The sequence below is a fragment of the Oryctolagus cuniculus genome, chromosome 7 (assembly GCF_964237555.1).
Source record: "Oryctolagus cuniculus chromosome 7, mOryCun1.1, whole genome shotgun sequence".
NCBI classification, from domain to species: domain Eukaryota; kingdom Metazoa; phylum Chordata; class Mammalia; order Lagomorpha; family Leporidae; genus Oryctolagus; species Oryctolagus cuniculus.
The window spans coordinates 86,530,488-86,549,212 of record NC_091438.1 but is presented as its reverse complement, the minus strand read 5'-3'; positions in this window follow the sequence as shown (position 1 = coordinate 86,549,212).

Here is an 18,725-nt window from a genome sequence, read left to right as displayed (position 1 = left end):
GGAAGAAGCTCCTGGCTCAGCCCCGGGCCATAGAAGCCATTTGGGTAGTGAACCCATGGATGGAAGATTCTCTCTCTCTGACCTCCATCCCCTTCTGTAACTCTGCCTTTCAAATAAATAAAGCTTCTAAAAAATTTTTTTGGCATACTTTTTTTTTTTTTTTTTTTTTTTTGACAGGCAGAGTGGATAGTGAGAGAGAGAGACAGAAAGGTCTTCCTTTTGCCGTTGGTTCACCCTCCAATGGTCGCCACAGCTGGTGCGCTGCAGCCGGCGCACCACGCTGATCCGATGGCAGGAGCCAGGAGCCAGATACTTCTCCTGGTCTCCCATGGGGTGCAGGGCCCAAGCACTTGGACCATCCTCCACTGCACTCCCTGGCCACAGCAGAGAGCTGGCCTGGAAGAGGGGCAACGGGGACAGAATCCGGTGCCCCGACCGGGACTAGAACCCGGTGTGCCGGCGCCACTAGGTGGAGGATGAGCCTATTGAGCCGCGGCGCCAGCCTGGCATACTTTTGTTTCTAATTTTTAAGCAAAGACACAGCAACAAAGAGAGCTCCCATTCCCTGATTTATTCCCCAAGAGTCTGCAATGGAAACAGATGGGGGCTTGCGTGGGAGCTGAAGCTGGAAACAAACCAGGCCTCCCATGTGGGTGGCAAGAATTCAGTTCTTGAGCCATCACCTCTGTATTGGAGTCTACATAAGCAGGAAACTGGAGTCAGGAGCTAGAGGAGGGTATTAAATCCAGGGACTCAAAGTGGGATGCAGGAGTCTTCTCTAGGCTGAGCAGCCACCCCAATTTCCCATATAAAAAGTCATCTTAATTTTCATTTCTTAGTTTCATCTTAATTTTCATTTCTGCTTCTGCAATCAATTTGCACGATTTCAGGCAGACTCTGAAAAACTGCACTGTATACTCAGAATGACAGTGAAAAAGTCAAATTATAACAGTATAATAAAAATAGTTTTAGCCATACAGATTCCTTGTGTGGGTCTCAGGGGTCCTCCCGAGGGTTTGCATGTCATGTTTTAAGGACCTCTGGATTCAACATGTCTTGATTCTCGGTCCCTCTTCATGTATGACTAGTGAAGGGGCTGAGCGTGTGACCTAATTCTGATCAGACATAATGGGAGGTGGGTATGCGGAGGGACAGGGGTTGTTGGTCACTTTCCAGTGAGAAAAACATGTTTGGTGGCACCCGCTGAATCCATGAGAAAAAAGCCAGAAAAATGCATGAAAGGCAACTCAGAACCCAGATGTCAGAACCCTAGCTCTGCATATCTCGAGACTGAGATAGTAAATGTCCTATTGCGTAAACCACTTTGGGTCAGGTGTTCAGCTACTTACAACCAGGAAGGTCCTGACTGATATACCCAACAAGACAGGCAATTTGGCTGCAGTGTGAACTAGTGTAAGGACATATTTAGTCCAGGGCTAAAAGAAATTGGGCTTGGTAGAACATTGCTATTGAAAGGAAAGACAAAGAAGAAAGATACCATGTAGAAATTATTTTTTTAATGTTTTACCTTAGCTGCTTTCCCCTCTTTTAGCAAAATTAAGGGGATGTGACTATGAAATACTGTTGTTTTTCAAAACACATCAAAACTTCCACTCTTATTCCTCTGTAGCCTGTTTACATTACAGAGGCCAGAGTACTTCTTTGAAAACATAAGGCAGGTCATGTCACTGCTCTGCTTTGGTTGTCCTCACTCATGTCGTGTCCTCACCGTGGCTCCAAAGCTCTTGTCACCTGCCCTCCACGTTTCTGACCTCAGGTCTTGTAGATCCATCAATTGGTCTCTCAGCTGACCGCAAACCACCTGGTTGTTTCTCCACCTTACTGAGCACATTCTCGCCTCAGGGCCCTAATGCTGGTTATTCCTAGTGTTTGAATGTTCTTCCCCTCAGCATCTATTATTACTTGCCACTCCCTTCTCAAGTTTGCCCAAATATTCATCATCTTTGCAAGGCTCAACCTAACGACAGCTATTTAAAACTGGAGCCCTCTGCCAAGTTTCCAAATCTAACCTTGTTCTTGCATAAACTTTAACCAAGATGTATGATGAATTTATTCTGATTGTTTAGTCTGTTTCTCACTACTAGAACATAAGCTCCACTGGAAAAGAGATTTCTGGTAACTTTATTCATTAATGTATCCCCAGTGCCTGAAAGAGTAGCTGGTGCTTGTGTTGGTCAGCTTTCTATTCCCACAACAAAACATCTGAAGCAACTTGTAAAGAAAGGAGGGTTGTTTCAGCTCGTGGCTTTGGAGGTTCACAATCTAAGATCAGGAAGTCCCCGTTAGTTCAGTCTCTGGTGATGGCATTTTTGCTGGCAGAGTTGGAAGGCAGTGCCAAGCATCAACTGGTGAGAGGGAGCATGCGTGTCTGTGTCTGCATCTAAGTAATCTCTTTGTTTTATGGATTTTTTTAAGATTTATTTATTTGTTACAGAGTCGGAGTTACAGACAGAGAGGGAGAGACAGAGAGGGAAGTCTTCCATCTGTTGGTTCACTCCCCAAATGGCCGCAACGCCCAGAGCTGAGCTGATTTGAAGCCAGGAGCCCAAAGCCTCCTCCAGGTCTCCCACACAGGTGCAGCGGCCCAAGCACCTTCCAATGCTTTCACAGACCATCAGCAGGGAGCTGGATCAGAAGCGGAGAAGCAGAGACTCACGCATCTGGATGGAATGCTGGTGCTGCAGTCAAAGGTTTAACCTATTATGCCACAACAACAGCCCCCCTAAGGAGTCTCTTATAAAGCCACCAGGATTCAGTCCGGGGCCTTTGCCCCAATGAACCAATGCAATCCAATCACCTGCTAAAGGCCCCACTTCCAAACATCATCTTTGGATTAAGTTCCTGCCCTCTTAGAAGTTATTAACATAAGACTTTGGGGATCAAAGCTTTTAACACATGGGCCTTTGGGGCACATTCATCATCCAAATTAATTTCCAAACCATTGTGGTACTCAATAATTATGTGGTGACTAAATGAATGCAGAAAATGAATATTTTCCATGAAACAGGCCATATGCATATTCCAGTGGTGTTGCTCCAAAGTTATCCCATCAGTAGGCAGCAGGCACTGAATTTGCTGAAAATAATTGTTTCTTTAAGAATAAATCTGAGTTTTGGAGCAATCTAAAAGTGAATCAGAGCCAACACATTCTGGAGCCAACTGGTAAAATGCCAACCCTGAATTTTTCTACAGAGTTACTGCATTTGGATAAGTAAGGAAAAGAAAGAAATGAGATGCTTGCTTCTCCAGTACAGACAGAAAACTGACTCTGAATGTAATTTCAAAGAGGAGTGCTATAAAGTTACACCAGTAACAAGCTGCAGAGTAAGTACTATATGTCAATGTCACCAGTTTTGTTTAAAAAAATAAATGTACATGTTTGTGTATATATGTGAATGGATCTCTGCAAATCTGTATATAGACTCCCATTTTTGTGCCCAGTACATCAGAGTCATCTTTCAAAAGTGAAAATCAGGGGTGGGTATTTGGCTCAGCAGTTAAGACCCTGGTTGAGATGCCCATGTTCCACACTAGAGTGCTTGGGTTAGATGCCCAGCCCTGCTCCAGACTCCAGCTTCCTGATGGTACAGATCCTGGGAGGCAGCAGTGATGTTTCTGGTGGTTAGGCTCCTGCCAACAGAGCCCCAGATCAAGTGTGTGGCTCCCAGCCAAATTAGCTCCAGGTGGGGCTGTTTTGGGTATTTAGGAAGTGAATCCGCAGACCAGAGTCCTCTCTCTTCCTCTCTCTCTCCCCTCCCTCCTCCCTTTCTCTCTTTCCCTCTCCTTCTCTCCCTCTCTGTTCTCCCTATCTCCATGTCCTTCTCTCTCTCTCTCTCTCTCTCTCTCTCTCTCTCTTTTTCACATATGCCCAAATAAATTTAAAAAAGAATTTAATGAAAACCAGATTCCTTCCCCTCTCCCCTCAATTAAGAGCCTTCAATGGTGTCTGACATTAGTATGAAACTGGACTTCATATGCAGGCCTGTCTGGCGTGATGTGGTCCCTATCCTACTAGGGGACCTCTCCCTTTGGCACACAACGTACCAGCCATAGAGGCCTCCTTTTGGTCCCCCGGCTCTTTGCACCTGCCACTCAGTTTCTCTGAAAGGCTTTTGCCAGAAAGGTTCAAGACTTTTCATCGCTAAGATGCCACCTCCACAAGTGAACCTTCCTTGTCAGGCACGGTCTTGTTGATTTCCTTGCCTGTGATCAGTCTCTCTCCACTCAAACCTAAGCCCTGAGAAGGCAGGGATCTTGCCAGTTCTGGACTCCGTGGCCCCTGCTTCTCCATGCCCTCACTGGAGGGTTGCTAACTGCTTTGGTCTGCATATGGCTTGAGTGTGTTTCCCCAGGTTCATGTGCTGGAAGCTTGGTCCCTGGTGTGGCCATGTCGAGAGATGGTGGAACCTTAAAGAGGTAGGACCTAGTGGGAAGTAACGAGGCTGCTAGGGTCATTGACCTCACACAACATTGTCGTTGTTAGTTCTCACGAGTGGGTTGTTAGGAAAAGAGCGAGCCTGGCCCCTGAACCCCTCTCTAACTTCCTGTCTCATCGAAGACCTCTCCCTCTTGCATATGCTCCTACCACGATGCTGTGTTAGGATGCGGCCAAGAGGACCTCCACCACTGTTGGAGCTGTGGGGCCTCCGGATCTGGGACTTTAAGCCTCCATGCTCCAAATTGTGAGCTAAAGAAACCTTTTTCTTCATGGAGTGCCCAGCCTTGGGTATTTTGTTATAGCAACAGAAAACGAACTGCTTAGGAGGGAGGGCGATAGGACAGAGCAAACATTTCCTTTACAATTTTTTTATTTTTTTAACTTTTATTTAATGAATATAAATTTCCAAAGTACGATTTATAGATTACAATGGCTTCCCCCCCATACTGTCCCTCCCACCCACAACCCTCCCCTTTCCCACTCCCTCTCCCCTTCCATTCACATCAAGATTCATTTTCGATTATCTTAATATACAGAAGATCAGCTTAATATACATTAAGTAAGGATTTCAACAGTTTGCTCCCACACAGAAACATAAAGTGAAAAATAATAGATGATTTTTTTAAATGATGATGAAATCAGATCTGACCTATTGTCATGTTTAATCCCAGTGCGAGTCAAGTAGGGAGTTGATAATTTCTTTTCTTTTCTTTTTTTTTTTTTTTTTACAGAGGATCAGTTTAGTATACATTAAGTAAAGATTTCAACAGTTTGCACCCCCATAGAAACACAAAGTGAAATATATTGTTTGAGTACTCGTTATAGCATTAAATCTCAATGCACAGCACATTAAGGACAGAGATCCTACATGAGGAGTAAGTGCACAGTGACTCCTGTTGTTGACTTTACCAATTGACACTCCTGTCTATGGCATCAGTAATCTCCCTATGCTCCAGTCATGAGTTTCCAAGGCTATGGAAGCCCTCTGAGTTCTCCGATTCGTATCTTGTTTAGACAAGGTCATAGTCAAAGTGGAGGCTCTCTCTTCCCTTCAGAGAAAGGTACCTCCTTCTTTGAAGACCTGTTCTTTCCACTGGGATCTCACTCAGAGATCTTTTGCCAGAGTGTCTTGGCTTTCCATGCCTGAAATACTCTCATGGGCTTTTCAGCCAGATCCGAATGCCTTTAGGGCTGATTCTGAGGCCAGAGTGCTATTTAGGACATCTGCCATTCTATGAGTCTGCTGAGTGTCTCACTTCCCATGTTGGATCACTCTCCCCTTTATTTATTCTATTGGTTAGTGTTAGCAGGTACTAGACTTGTTTATGTGCTCCCTTTGACTCTTAGTCCTTTCATTATGATCAATTGTGAACTGAAATTGATCACTTGGAATAGTGAGATGGCATTGGTACATGCCACCTTGATGGGATTGAATTGGAATCCCCTGGTATGTTTCTAACTCTACCATTTGGGGCAAGTCAGCTTGAGCATGTCCCAAATTATACATCTCTTCCCTCTCTTATTCCCACTCTTATGTTTAACAGGGATCACATTTCAGTTAATTTTCAACACTTAAGAATAACTGTGTATTAATTACAGAATTAAACCAGTCATATTAAGTAGAACAGACAAAAAAACTACTAAGAGGGATAATGTATTAAGTTGTTCATTAACAGTCAGGGCTATGCTGATCAAGTCACCATTTCCCATAGTGTCCATTTCACTTCAGGAGGTTTCCTTTTTGGTGTTCAGTCAGTTGTCACCGATCAGGGAGAACATATGGTATTTGTCCCTTTGGGATTGGCTTATTTCACTCAGCATGATGTGTTCCAGATTCCTCCATTTTGTTGCAAATGACTGGATTTCGTTGTTTATTACTGCGGTATAGTATTCTAAAGAGTACATATCCCATAATTTCTTTATCCAGTCTACCGTTGATGGGCATTTAGGTTGGTTCCAGGTCTTAGCTATTGTGAATTGAGCTGCAATAAACATTAGGCTGCAGACCGCTTTTTTGTTTGCCAATTTAAATTCCTTTGGGTAAATTCCAAGGAGTGGGATGGCTGGGTCGAACGGTAGGGTTATCTTCAGGTTTCTGAGGAATTTCCAGACTGACTTCCAAAGTGGCTTGACCAGTTTGCATTCCCACCAACAGTGGGTTAGTGTCCCTTTTTCCCCACATCCTCGCCAGCATCTGTTGTTGGTAGATTTCTGAATGTGAGCCATTCTAACCGGGGTGAGGTGAAACCTCATTGTGGTTTTGATTTGCATTTCCCTGATTGCTAATGACCTTGAACATTTTTTTATGTGCCTGTTGGCCATTTGGATTTCCTCTTTTGAAAAATGTCTATTGAGGTCCTTGGCCCATCTCTTAAGTGGGTTGTTGGTTTTGTTTTTGTGGAGTTTCTTGATCTCTTTGTAGATTCTGGTTATTAACCCTTTATCTGTTGCATAGTTTCCAAATATTTTTTCCCATTCTGTCGGTTGTCTCTTCACTCTCCTGACTGTTTCTTTTGCAGTACAGAAACTTCTCAATTTGATGCAATCCCAATAGTTGATTTTGGCTTTGACTGCCTGTGCCTCCCGGGTCTTTTCCAGAAATTCTTTGCCTGTGCCAATATCTTGAAGGGTTTCTCCAATGTTCTCTAGTAACTTGATGGTGTCAGGTCGTAGATTTAGGTCTTTAATCCATGTTGAGTGGATTTTTGTGTAAGGTGTAAGGTAGGCGTCTTGCTTCATGATTCTGCACGTGGAAATCCAATTTTCCCAGCACCATTTATTGAATAGACTGTCCTTGCTCCAGGAATTAGTTTTAGATCCTTGATCAAATATAAGTTGGCTGTAGATGTTTGGGTTGATTTCTGGTATTTCAATTCTGTTCCATTGGTCTATCCATCTGTTTCTGTACCAGTACCATGCTGTTTTGATTACAACTGCCCTATAGTATGGCCTGAAATCTGGTATTGTGATGCCTCCGGCTTTGTTTTTGTTGTACAAGATTGCTTTAGCTATTCGAGGTCTCTTGTGCCTCCATATAAATTTCAGCACCATTTTTTCCAGATCTGAGAAGAAGGTCTTCGGTATCTTGATTGGTATTGCATTGAATTTATAAATTGCTTTTGGGAGAATGGACATTTTGATGATATTGATTCTTCCAATCCATGAGCATGGAAGATTTTTCCATTTCTTGGTATCCTTTTCTATTTCTTTCTTTAAGGTTTTGTAATTTTCATCGTAGAGATCTTTAACGTCCTTGGTTAAGTTTATTCCAAGGTATTTGATTGTTTTTGTAGCTATTGTGAATGGGATTGATCTTAGAAGTTCTTCTTCAGCCATGGCATTGTCTGTGTATACAAAGGCTGTTGATTTTTGTGCATTGATTTTATACCCTGCTACATTGCCAAAATCTTCTATGAGTTCCAATAGTCTCTTAGTAGAGTTCTTTGGGTCCCCTAAATAAAGAATCATGTCATCTGCAAAGAGGGATAGTTTGAGTTCTTCCTTCCCAATTTGTATCCCTTTAATTTCTTTTTCTTGCCTAATAGCTCTGGCTAGAACCTCCAGAACTATATTGAATAGCAGTGGTGAGAGTGGACATCCCTGTCTGGTACCAGATCTCAGTGGAAATGTTTCCAACTTTTCCCCATTCAATAGGATGTTGGCCGTGGGTTTTTCATAGATTGCTTTGATTGTATTGAGGAATGTTCCTTCCATACCCAGTTTGCTTAGAGTTTTCATCATGAAAGGGTGTTGTATTTTATCAAATGCTTTCTCGGCATCTGTTGAGATAATCATATGGTTTTTCTTCTGCAGTCTGTTAATGTGGTGTATCACATTGATTGTCTTGTGCACATTAAACCATCCCTGCATACCAGGGATAAATCCCACTTGGTCTGGGTGGATGATCTTTCTGATGTGTTGTTGCATTCTACTGGCGAGAATTTTATTGAGGATTTTTGCATCTATGTTCATCAGGGATATTGGTCTGTAATTCTCTTTCAGTGCTGCATCTTTTTCCGGCTTAGGAATTAAGGTGATGCTGGCTTCATAGAAAGAATTTGGGAGGATTCCCTCTTCTTCGATTGTTCTGAATAGTTTGAGAAGAATTGGAGTTAGTTCTTCTTTAAATGTCTGGTAGAATTCAGCAGTGAATCCATCTGGTCCTGGGCTTTTCTTTGTTGGGAGGGCCTTTATTACTGTTTCAATTTCTGTCTCAGTTATGGGTCTGTTTAGGTTTTCGATGTCTTCCTGGTTCAATTTAGGTAGGTTGCATGTGTCCAGGAATCTATCCATTTCTGATAGGTTTCCCTGTTTGCTGCCATACAAGTCCTTGTAGTAATTTCTGATGATTCTTTTTATTTCTGTGGTGTCTGTTGTTACGTTTCCTTTTTCATCTCTGATTTTATTGATTTGGGTCTTTTCTCTTCTTTTTTTAGTTAGTTGGGCCAATGGGGTGTCAATTTTGTTTATTTTTTCAAAAAACCAGCTCCTCGTTTGGTTGATTTTTCGTAATGTTTTTCTTGATTCAATCCTGTTGATTTCTTCTCTGATTTTAATTATTTCTCTTCTCCTACTAGATTTGGGTCTGGTTTGCTGTAGGTTTTCTAGATCCTTGAGGTGAATTGAAAGCTCATCTATTTGGTGCCTTTCCAATTTCTTGATGTAGGCACCTATTGATATAAACTTTCCTCTTAACACTGCTTTTGCTGCGTCCCATAAGTTTTGGTATGTTGTGCTGTTATCCTCATTTACTTCCAGAAAAATTTTGATTTCTCTTTTGATTTCTTCTATGACCCATTGTTCATTCAGGAGCATGTTGTTCAATCTCCATGTGTTTGCATATGCTCTAGGGATTCCTGAGTTGCTAATTTCCAACTTAATTCCTTTGTGGTCTGAGAAGCTGCATGGTATGATTCTAATTCTTTTGAATTTGCTGAGACTTGCTTTATGGCCTAGTATGTGGTCAATCCTAGAGAAGGTTCCATGTACTGCTGAGAAGAATGTAAAATCTTTAGCTGTAGGATTGAAAGTTCTGTATATATCTGTTAGATCCATTTGGGCTATAGTGTTGTTTAAATCTACTGTCTCCTTGTTGATCTTCTGTCCTATTGATCTGTCTATTTCTGAGAGTGGAGTATTGAAGTCCCCCAGTACTATTGTATTGGGGTCTAAGTCTCCCTTTAAGTCCGTTAACAAATCTTTTAGATAAACCGGTGCCCTGTAGTTAGGTGCATATACATTGATAATTGTTATATCTTCCTGTTGAATTGATCCCTTAATCATTATGTAGTATCCCTCTTTGTCTCTCTTAACGGTTTTTGTGGTAAAGTTTATGTTGTCTGATATTAAGATGGCTATGCCCGCTCTTTTTTCATTTCTGTTGGCATGGTATATCTTTTTCCAGCCTTTCACTTTCAGTCTGTATGGATCTTTGTTGGAAAGATGTGTTTCTTGTAAGCAGCAAATAGATGGGTTTTGTTCCTTAACCCAATCAGCCAATCGGTGTCTTTTAACTGGACAGTTCAGGCCATTCACGTTCAATGTGACTAATGAGAAGTGGTAACTTTGCCCTGCCATTTGCCAAAGATAAGTTCTAATATCTGCTTTGAATTCCCTGTGATCTTTTGCTGTGGGGTTTCCTTCCTTGGTTTCCTTCCTTTACCTTCTTTCATATTGATGACCGTGTTTCTTTGTTTCTGTGTGTAATACATCTTTAAGCATCTTTTGCAGGGCTGGACGAGTGGCAACAAATTCTTTCAATTTCTGTTTGCTATGAAAAGTCTTTATTTCACCTTCATTCACAAATGATAGCTTTGCAGGATATAATATTCTGGGCTGGCAGTTGTTCTCTCTTAGTACCTGGGCTATATCTCGCCATTCCCTCCTAGCTTGTAGAGTTTCTGATGAGAAGTCAGCTGTGAGTCTGATTGGAGATCCTCTGAGAGTAATCTGACGTTTCTCTCTTGCACATTTTAGGATCTTTTCTTTATGTTTCACTGTGGAGAGTTTAATTACAATGTGTCGTGGTGAGGATCTCTTTTGGTCGTGTTTATTAGGAGTTCTGTGAGCTTCCTGTACTAGGATTTCTCTGTCCTTCTCCAAACCTGGGAAATTTTCTGCTAATATCTCACTAAAAAGGCCTTCTAATCCTTTCTCCCTCTCCATGCCTTCAGGAACTCCTAGAACCCGAATGTTGGGTTTTTTAATAGTATCCTAAAGATTCCCAACAATATGTTTTAGATTTCTAATTTCCTCTTCTTTTCTTTGGTCTGACTGTGTCCTTTCCTGTTCTCTGTCTTCTAAGTCCGATATTCTCTCTTCTGCTTCACCCATTCTGTTTGTAAGGCTCTCTATTGTGTTTTTCATTTGATCTATTGAATTCTTCACTTCAGTCACTATCACAGTTTCCTGTTGTACTAGTTGTTTCGTTTCATTTTGATTTCTCCTTAATATTTCATTTTCACGAGAGAGATTTTCTATCTTGTCCATTAAGGATTTCTGTAGTTCAAGAATTTGTTTTTGAGAACTTCTTAATGTTCTTATCAATTTTTTGAGATCTGCTTCTTGCATTTCTTCTATGTCATCATCTTCATAATCTTGAATTGGGGTGTCTTTTTCATTTGAGGGCATCATGGTGACTTCCTTGTTTTTATTACCTTGGTTTTTGTGTTTGTTATTTGGCATATTGGAGATATTTGGTTTCTTCACCGTGGTGCTTTTTCTTGTTATACTATGACTCTAGATTAAGTGGACTATCTGTTTTTGATGGAGCCTTAGGGCTTGAGATGGGTGTGGCCTGAGAGCTCTGTTTGGTGTGCCAAAGGTGACACTCCCAGGTTAGGCGTGGTAAACCTCTCTCTCTCTCTCTCTCTTTCTTTTTTTTTGATTCAAAAGGGAAGTTATTCTGCATAGCTGAACGAAGTTGGAGGTAGTTAGCAGGCAAATGATATACCCACAGGAGCCAGAGATGGGAAGCTCTTTCCCAAGGACCCCACAGGAAATCTGTTTGGCCCTCAGAGTGGGCTCAAATTCTCCTTCAGTCTCCCACTGGGTTGCCAAAGTTACGGAATTGTAGCGTCTCTGGAGAGTGCTCACATGAATTCCGTGAGTTCTCTCCCCCACCGTCTCTTTTTTCACAGTCTCAGTTCAGTAGCACCACAAATTTACTAGGTCCTAATCTCCTGTTAATTTGCCCTGCCCAGAGTCAGGTTTTTCTGCTAGGCTCAGGGCCGGTGCAGACCTGAGGTCGCTCTGCTTATGATGTATGTCCAAGATGGCGCCTGCTCTTTGTCTTGCTCGCCCTTGAGAGGTGAGCGGAGAGAGAAAAACCCGTGTCCGTACCAGTCACCTTTTTTTTTTTCCTCTCTCTCTCTTCCAGTTAGCTTGGTGAAGTCCCCCCCCCCCCGGGGGTCGTTCCCTCTAGTCTCCTCTCTCCGCTTGCCTGCTGGTGTCTCGGGCTATTGAGGTTCGGCTCACCACGCATTCCAGCGCTGGTGTGTTGAGTCTGCTGCTGGTGTCCCGAACTGTGGGCTCCCATGCTCTCCACGCAGGTCCGCTCCCCTTCCAGCGCCGATGTGTGGACTCGGAGCCCTGGACTTCCCAAGCCTCCCCGCTGTTGTCTGTGTGGCACGCACTCCCCTTCGAGCACTGTCGCGCAGACCCTGCGGCTCGGTCCCGCGGCTCGGCTTCCGTGCGGTGGGCGACCTTGTTCTCCCAGTAGGTCCTCCAATTCACGGCCACTTGATCCAGAAGGGTTTCCTTAATCTATGAGTCTTGAGAGGTGGTCACTGTTGCCTTCATTTCATATCCATCAGACGAAACTGTTACTCTTCCTTCCTATAAACCCGGGGGACATCTCTTGGCGCCTTTCCACAGAAAGAACTCCTACACCTCCTCCAGTACACTGTCGGGTAATTTCCGTCAGGAATCAGTATTACAGTTGTCACGTCCTGCGGGACAGCAACTGGGGCTGAGCACCTTGTGCCGTCTTCACTCCACAGCGTTGACGGATGCTAATGATCTTGGGTGGGCAGTTTTCTGATTGAGAGGCAAAAAGAACCTGGTGGAAGGAGTTTCTCACAGTTGGTACCTCTAATATATTATTGGCTTCATCTGGTTAGAGTCATCCCAAAGTACTGAATACAATACATGTGGCTGGAAAAATTTCATCAGAACCTATAGGAGGACAGCTCAAAATTTGGAAAGCCGATGTGTGGATGGAGGTCGCGGAGCGTTCGGTGGCTTGGAAAGAGTTCCGGAGATGTGCTTCACAACCGGCAAAAATCCAGGACCCCAGAGCACTGGGGGACGCTGGATTACCAATATGAGGCTATCCGAGTCACGGCACCAATGTTATATCTTAATGTTAGCAGTCGCAAAGCACACCGGACACCGGAGTAAGGGAAAGGGTTTATTGGGGAACAACCTACAAACCGGAGTGAAGGGGCAGCGAAGGAAAAAAGGGGGAAAGAGAATATAAGAGAGAGAAACAGAGGAGAGGAGCTATCAAGGAGAGAAGAGAGAACAGAGAAGAGGAGAGCAGACCCAAGAGACCAGAGGAGGAGGCTAGAGAGAGGAACTGAGAGAGAGCAGGAGACAGGAGAGAAGGGGCAAGAGAGCTCCTTTACCATTTATTAACTTCTGTTCTGTCATGATTTTTTAAAAAAAGATTTATTTATTTATTTATTTGAGAGGCAGAATTACAGAGAGAGGGAGAGTCAGAGAGAGAGAGAGAGAGAGGTCTTCCATCTGCTGGTTCACTCCGCAAATGGCTGTAACGACCAGAGCTAGGCTGATCCAAAGCCAGGAGCCAGGAGCTTCTTCCAGGCCTTCCACGTGGGTGCAGGGGCCCAAGCACTTGGGCCATCGTCCACTGCTTTCCCAGGCCATTAGTAGGGAGCGGGATTGAAAGTGGAACAGTTGGGATTCAAACTGGCACCCATATGGGATCCTGGCACTGCAGGTGAAGGTTTAACCTACTACACCACAGCGCCAGCCCCTGTGTTGTGATTTTCAAATATTTTAATTCTGCTGAAATAAATAGGCTCTGATTTTAATATATGTGTCAAGTTAGTAACTCATGCCCTTTTCTATTCACATGTATTCCTCAGAAACAAGTGTTTTAAATACCCGAGCAGGCATTCAGGCCACACAGCTTCTGCTAACACACATATTCAAATCTGGATAATAAGGGGCCAACTCTCAAACACTTTCTGCTATAACGCATGCCATCTGGGTTATTTCAATAGCAGCAACAATTTCTAGATCTCGTAGAGAATAGTTGTACTTGGAAGCTACGTGCTCTCACAGAAGAGAATGCGGCTGAGTCACCTCTGATTCATAGTCCTGCTATTGTGGCTTCTGTGTTCTGGCCAGGACTACCTTTCCAGACACAGTGGGGTGGGGACGTGAAGCCCTGCCTGATGCTAGACCGCGCACTTTCATATCCATGGCCTCATTTGATTCACAAGACAAATTTAAGGTTACTTGTAATTCACTGCCATGCAGTACGGGACAGAGTCCAAGGGCTGAGAGACCGCCCAGTCCTCCCTGTGGGCTGGAAGGATCAGGGAGCGCCCCTTGAAGGAGAACAAACTGGAGTAGGGCCTTGGGGCAGTCTTCACTTTGCAAACCTGGCAATAGCCCTATGAGAATAGACCCCCAGCTCTGCTTTCCGAGTTCTGAAACTTGGCCTGCAACGTGGCTGGGCTTGGCTCCTCTGACTACCAAAGTGAAGCCCTGCATCACGCTGCGTTTCCAAAAGTGATTCATTTCTGGCCAGTCCCATTGGGTTGGGGCCAGTCATAGTTAAAATAACAGTGTGTCACTTACAAAGTGCTGGCTGAGTTTGCAGAAACAAATGGACCCCTGCTGTTCACTCCTCCTCCTCTCTCGGCCCAGGTGCACATGCCCAGAAAAGCCAACTGTCCCTCTGCATATCACCACCCTCCCTCAGCCTCACCCCATCACACACAAATGCACAGAGCAGCATGTTCCACTCTTCTGGCTGTCCATCAGTGCTATGGACTTCTGTCTGGCAGAGTGAGTATTTTGCCCTACAATTGCTTTTAAAAGGACTCACATGCTAGCACTTCACTTCTCATGTCTCCATTGATCCCCAAATTGAATTTAAATTTTTTATTTGATAGAGTTATACAGAGAGAGAGAGAGAGAGAGAGAGGAGAGAGAGAGAGAGAGAGAGAGAGAGAGAGAGAAAGAGAGATCTTCCATCTGCAGGTTCATGCCTGAAATGGCCAAAACGGCCAGGGCTGGGCCAGATGGAAGCCAGGAGCCAGGAGCTTCTTCGGAGTCTCCCATGTGGGTACAAGGGCCCAAGAACTTGGGCCATCTTCTGTTGCCTTTCCAGATGCATTAGCAGGGAGCTGGATTAGAAGTGGGGCAGTCAGGACTCGAACCAGCAACGTTACGGGATACTGATGTCACAGGCGGAAGCTTTACCTATTATGCCACAATGCCAGCCCCAAATTTTTAATTTTAACATAAGTTATGTAAAATTTGACTATCCATAAATACCAAGCAATTGATTAGTTACTTTCACAGAAGTATGATCAGGTCCCCATGGGACTAGTTCAAACGTTTCCAAGACAGAAGCCCACCATCTTTTAGTAAGTGCAGTGCACACGTGTGTGCAAAACCTGCACAAGGATAACCAATCTTTTTGAGGGTTGTATTAAATTCTTTTTAAAAATATTTATTTAATTTATTTTAAAGGCATACTGGCAGAGGGAGAGAGAAAGGAAGAAACAGTGAAAGAGATTTATCATCTGCAGGTTTATTACCGAAATGGCTGCAAGAGCCAGATCTGGGCCAAGCTAAAGCCAGGAGCCAGGAACTCCACCTGGGTCTCCCAAGCCGGTGGCAGGGGCCTACGTGCTTAGACAATCATCTGCTGCTTTCCAAGGGCATTAGCAGGGAGCTGAAGAGGGAGTAGAGCAGCTGGAACTCCAGCTGGCACTGTGCCATGGAATGCTGGTGTCTCAAGTGGCAGCTTGACCCACTGCAGCACAACTCCAGGCCCTGTCTTAAACTGTTAAAATTCAACCATTCTGGGGTCTGTCCTGTGGCATAGAAGGCTAAGCCTCTGCCTGCAGTGCCAGCATCCCATAATGGCACCAGTTCAAGTCCAGGCTGCTCCACTTCCCATCCAGCTCCTTGCTAATGCATCTAGGAAAGCAGCTGACGATGGCCCAAGTACTTGGGCCTTTGCACCCATGTGGAAGACCCAGATGAAGTTCCTGGCAACTAGCTTATGTCTGGCCCAGCTCCGGGTGTTGCAGTCATTTGGGGAGTGAACCAGCAGATGGAAGATCTCGCTCTCTGTCTCTCCCTCTCTCTCTGTAACTTCAACTTTCAAATAAATAAATAAATCTTAAGGAAAAAAATCCCACACCAATTTGAATGTTGGAAGTACCATAGTCCTGTAGCTAGACTCCTTTTTATTTAACATGGCCCTTATTTCTCTCCTCCTATATGAAACTGACTTCAGTAGTTTAATGGCTATTTATCAAATGATTTCTGTCTGCCAAGCATGGACAACTGTAAGGTAAGAGAAGGGCTTAGCCACAATAGGAACTGGGAGTCTTCTAGGAAGTCATAATAAATGACAGCCAGTATTACAATAAGAAGTAGAGTGTACCATAGGCACTTGATTCATGCTGCCTGTCTGAAATCTTGGTTCCACTACCTGGGTCTGTGTTGACATCACAGAGCTCCCAAACCAACCTGGAACCTCACTCCTCTGGGCATTCTGTTTAATAAACAATAAGTGCTTTATGCTCTGGGCCACCATTAGTTAGATTTTCTGTTATTTGCAACCAAAAGCATCTTATCTGATACTACACTGAAAAAAGGACTGTCAGGAGCAGAGGGTGTGATATTTCATTTTATTGGTTCAAAAATGTTCAAGAGTCACAAGTGCAAACAGTCTAGTGAGCAAAACAAATCGTGAGGAATGAAGAATAGGAGTTATCTACAAAGTGCTGATTGAATGCAATAAAGGAATAAGAAGCAGGAAAAATGTGGGACTGTTTATATTTTGTTTTATAAATATATCTCTAAGAAATGAACATTTTTCTTAATCATATTTTTTACTAATTGGGCCAGAAAAATTCAAGAATATTGATAAATGCAAACTTTTTACAAAATGATTTATTGCGGTTCTGTAGTTTTCACGCTACAAGGTTGTTTGCTCACTAGTACTTGAATAGATATTTTCTGGGAAGAGTAATATTTAAATAACATATTTGCAAATCAAATCATACTCTAAATGTACTACAAGGCTAGATGTTTAAAAGAAAACTATGATAAGTCTTCGGTTCTTGGTTGACACATTTGTAGAACAAGCCATCTCTATCATTGCTCCATTCTATAAGATCCTATTTTATTATGCTATATTTCCTTAAAAGACTTTAACCTACCATGACTTAAAACCCAGACTTGTGTGTGATGGTTTTAATGAAGATTTTTTTTTTGTAAAATGAATCACACGACAGAAGGCTCCTTAAGATGCTGCAATCAACCAAGCATTTCATATCTTTTTATTCCACAGTTGGCAATTCAATTTTATCTTTATAAATTTGCATTTGATTATATTATTTATATTTCACTGGGCAAATGTCTTCCCTGCATTTTGCATGAAGAAGAGATCTGGAGGATTGGTTCCTTTTTTTTTTTTAAAGATTTATTTTATTTATTTGAAAGACAGTTACAGAGAGAGCAAGAGAGCGAGATAGCGAGAGAGTCAGAGAGAGAGATCTACCATCCATTGGTTGGCCACAACAGCTGGAGCTGGGCCGGTTGGAAGCCAGGATCCAGGAATTTTTTCCAGATCTCCCACATGTGTGCAGGGACCCGGTGATCTGGGCCATCCTCTGCTGCATTCTCAGGTGTATTGGCAGGGAACTGGATTGGAAATAGCAGGCAGGACTTGAACCAGCACCCATCTGCTGCAAGCAGTGGTTTAACTCATCATGCCACGACGCTGGCCACTGGAGGTTTGGTTCTTGATGGATTTTATTTCCTGTTTTGAACCTCTCTTGATGTGCACAAATGTTGCTCAAACTGAAGTACTATGACGCAGAGTCTTCTATATACTAAGAAAAACACCAACATGGAATTTCAGATTTCAAAAAATTTGACAATAGTTAAAATATGTAATTGATTTAAAGTAACAGCTTAAGATTTAAAGCTATTTCTAAGTCTGCCTGTCTCTTTAAGAAGAAAAGCAATTGCATTCTGGTTGCTGGGCTCTTGGATTTATTTTATCTTAGCAGCTGCTCCTGAAGTTGATGTTATTCAGATGAGGGTTTTCAAGCTCTTTGTTGTGTTTTTCAACTTTTGCATATGCTATCACACATAAAACCCCAATTTAGAATGAGGTGGGGTGGGGACAGTTAGAAATACTGAAGAAATAAAATAATATGGGGAAAAATTCTCTAATTTTCATTTTAAAAAGCTAAAACTGTTGAACATGATCTGCCTGAAGTCCCTGTAACAGTAGCAAGGCAAAACCTGAACCTGGAAGGCACCAAAAGCTGGATGATATATTTAGTTGTGAGAGTGTGTAGGGGTGGGGAAGGGAGGGGATGTCCTAGATGAAAATCATAGAAAATGTGGACGATACAGGAAAGAACACATGGAACCCATCTTGCCATTCTGGAAAGAAGCACATGATAAATTTTGCCTAACAAATTATGGGTTTATCTAGAAAGAATGCTTTTATAACTCATACACCTCCTATGTCCTTTATTTTTGTGTCATCTGTTTTTCAAGAGCTAGTTTAGCTCAGTCCTTAAGTGAGGAAACTCTTAAGGGCAGGCACAGCAGGTTAAGCCGCCACCTGACACCAGCATCCCAGTAGGGGTGCAGGTTCAAGTCCCCACTGCTCTATTTCCAATCCTGCTCCTTGCTCATGTGCCTGGGAAAGCAGCAGAAGATGGCCAAATGCTTGGGCCCCTGCCACCCATGTGGGAGACTCAGATGAAGCTCCAGGTTCCCGGCTTCTGTGTGACCCAGCCTGGGCCAGTTAGCCATTTGGAGAGTGACCCAGGGGATGGAAGATCTCTCTCTCTCTCTCTCTCTCTCTCTCTCTCTCTTTCTCTCCCCCTCACCGTCTCTCCTTCTCTCTCTAACTCTGCCTTTCAAATAAATTTAAAGCAGGGGTGGAGGAAACTCTGGGCAAGAATCATGGCTCTGCCAAATGCTGGCTATGGAAAAATGTGTAGTTTTTCTTTCATTCACAAATCAC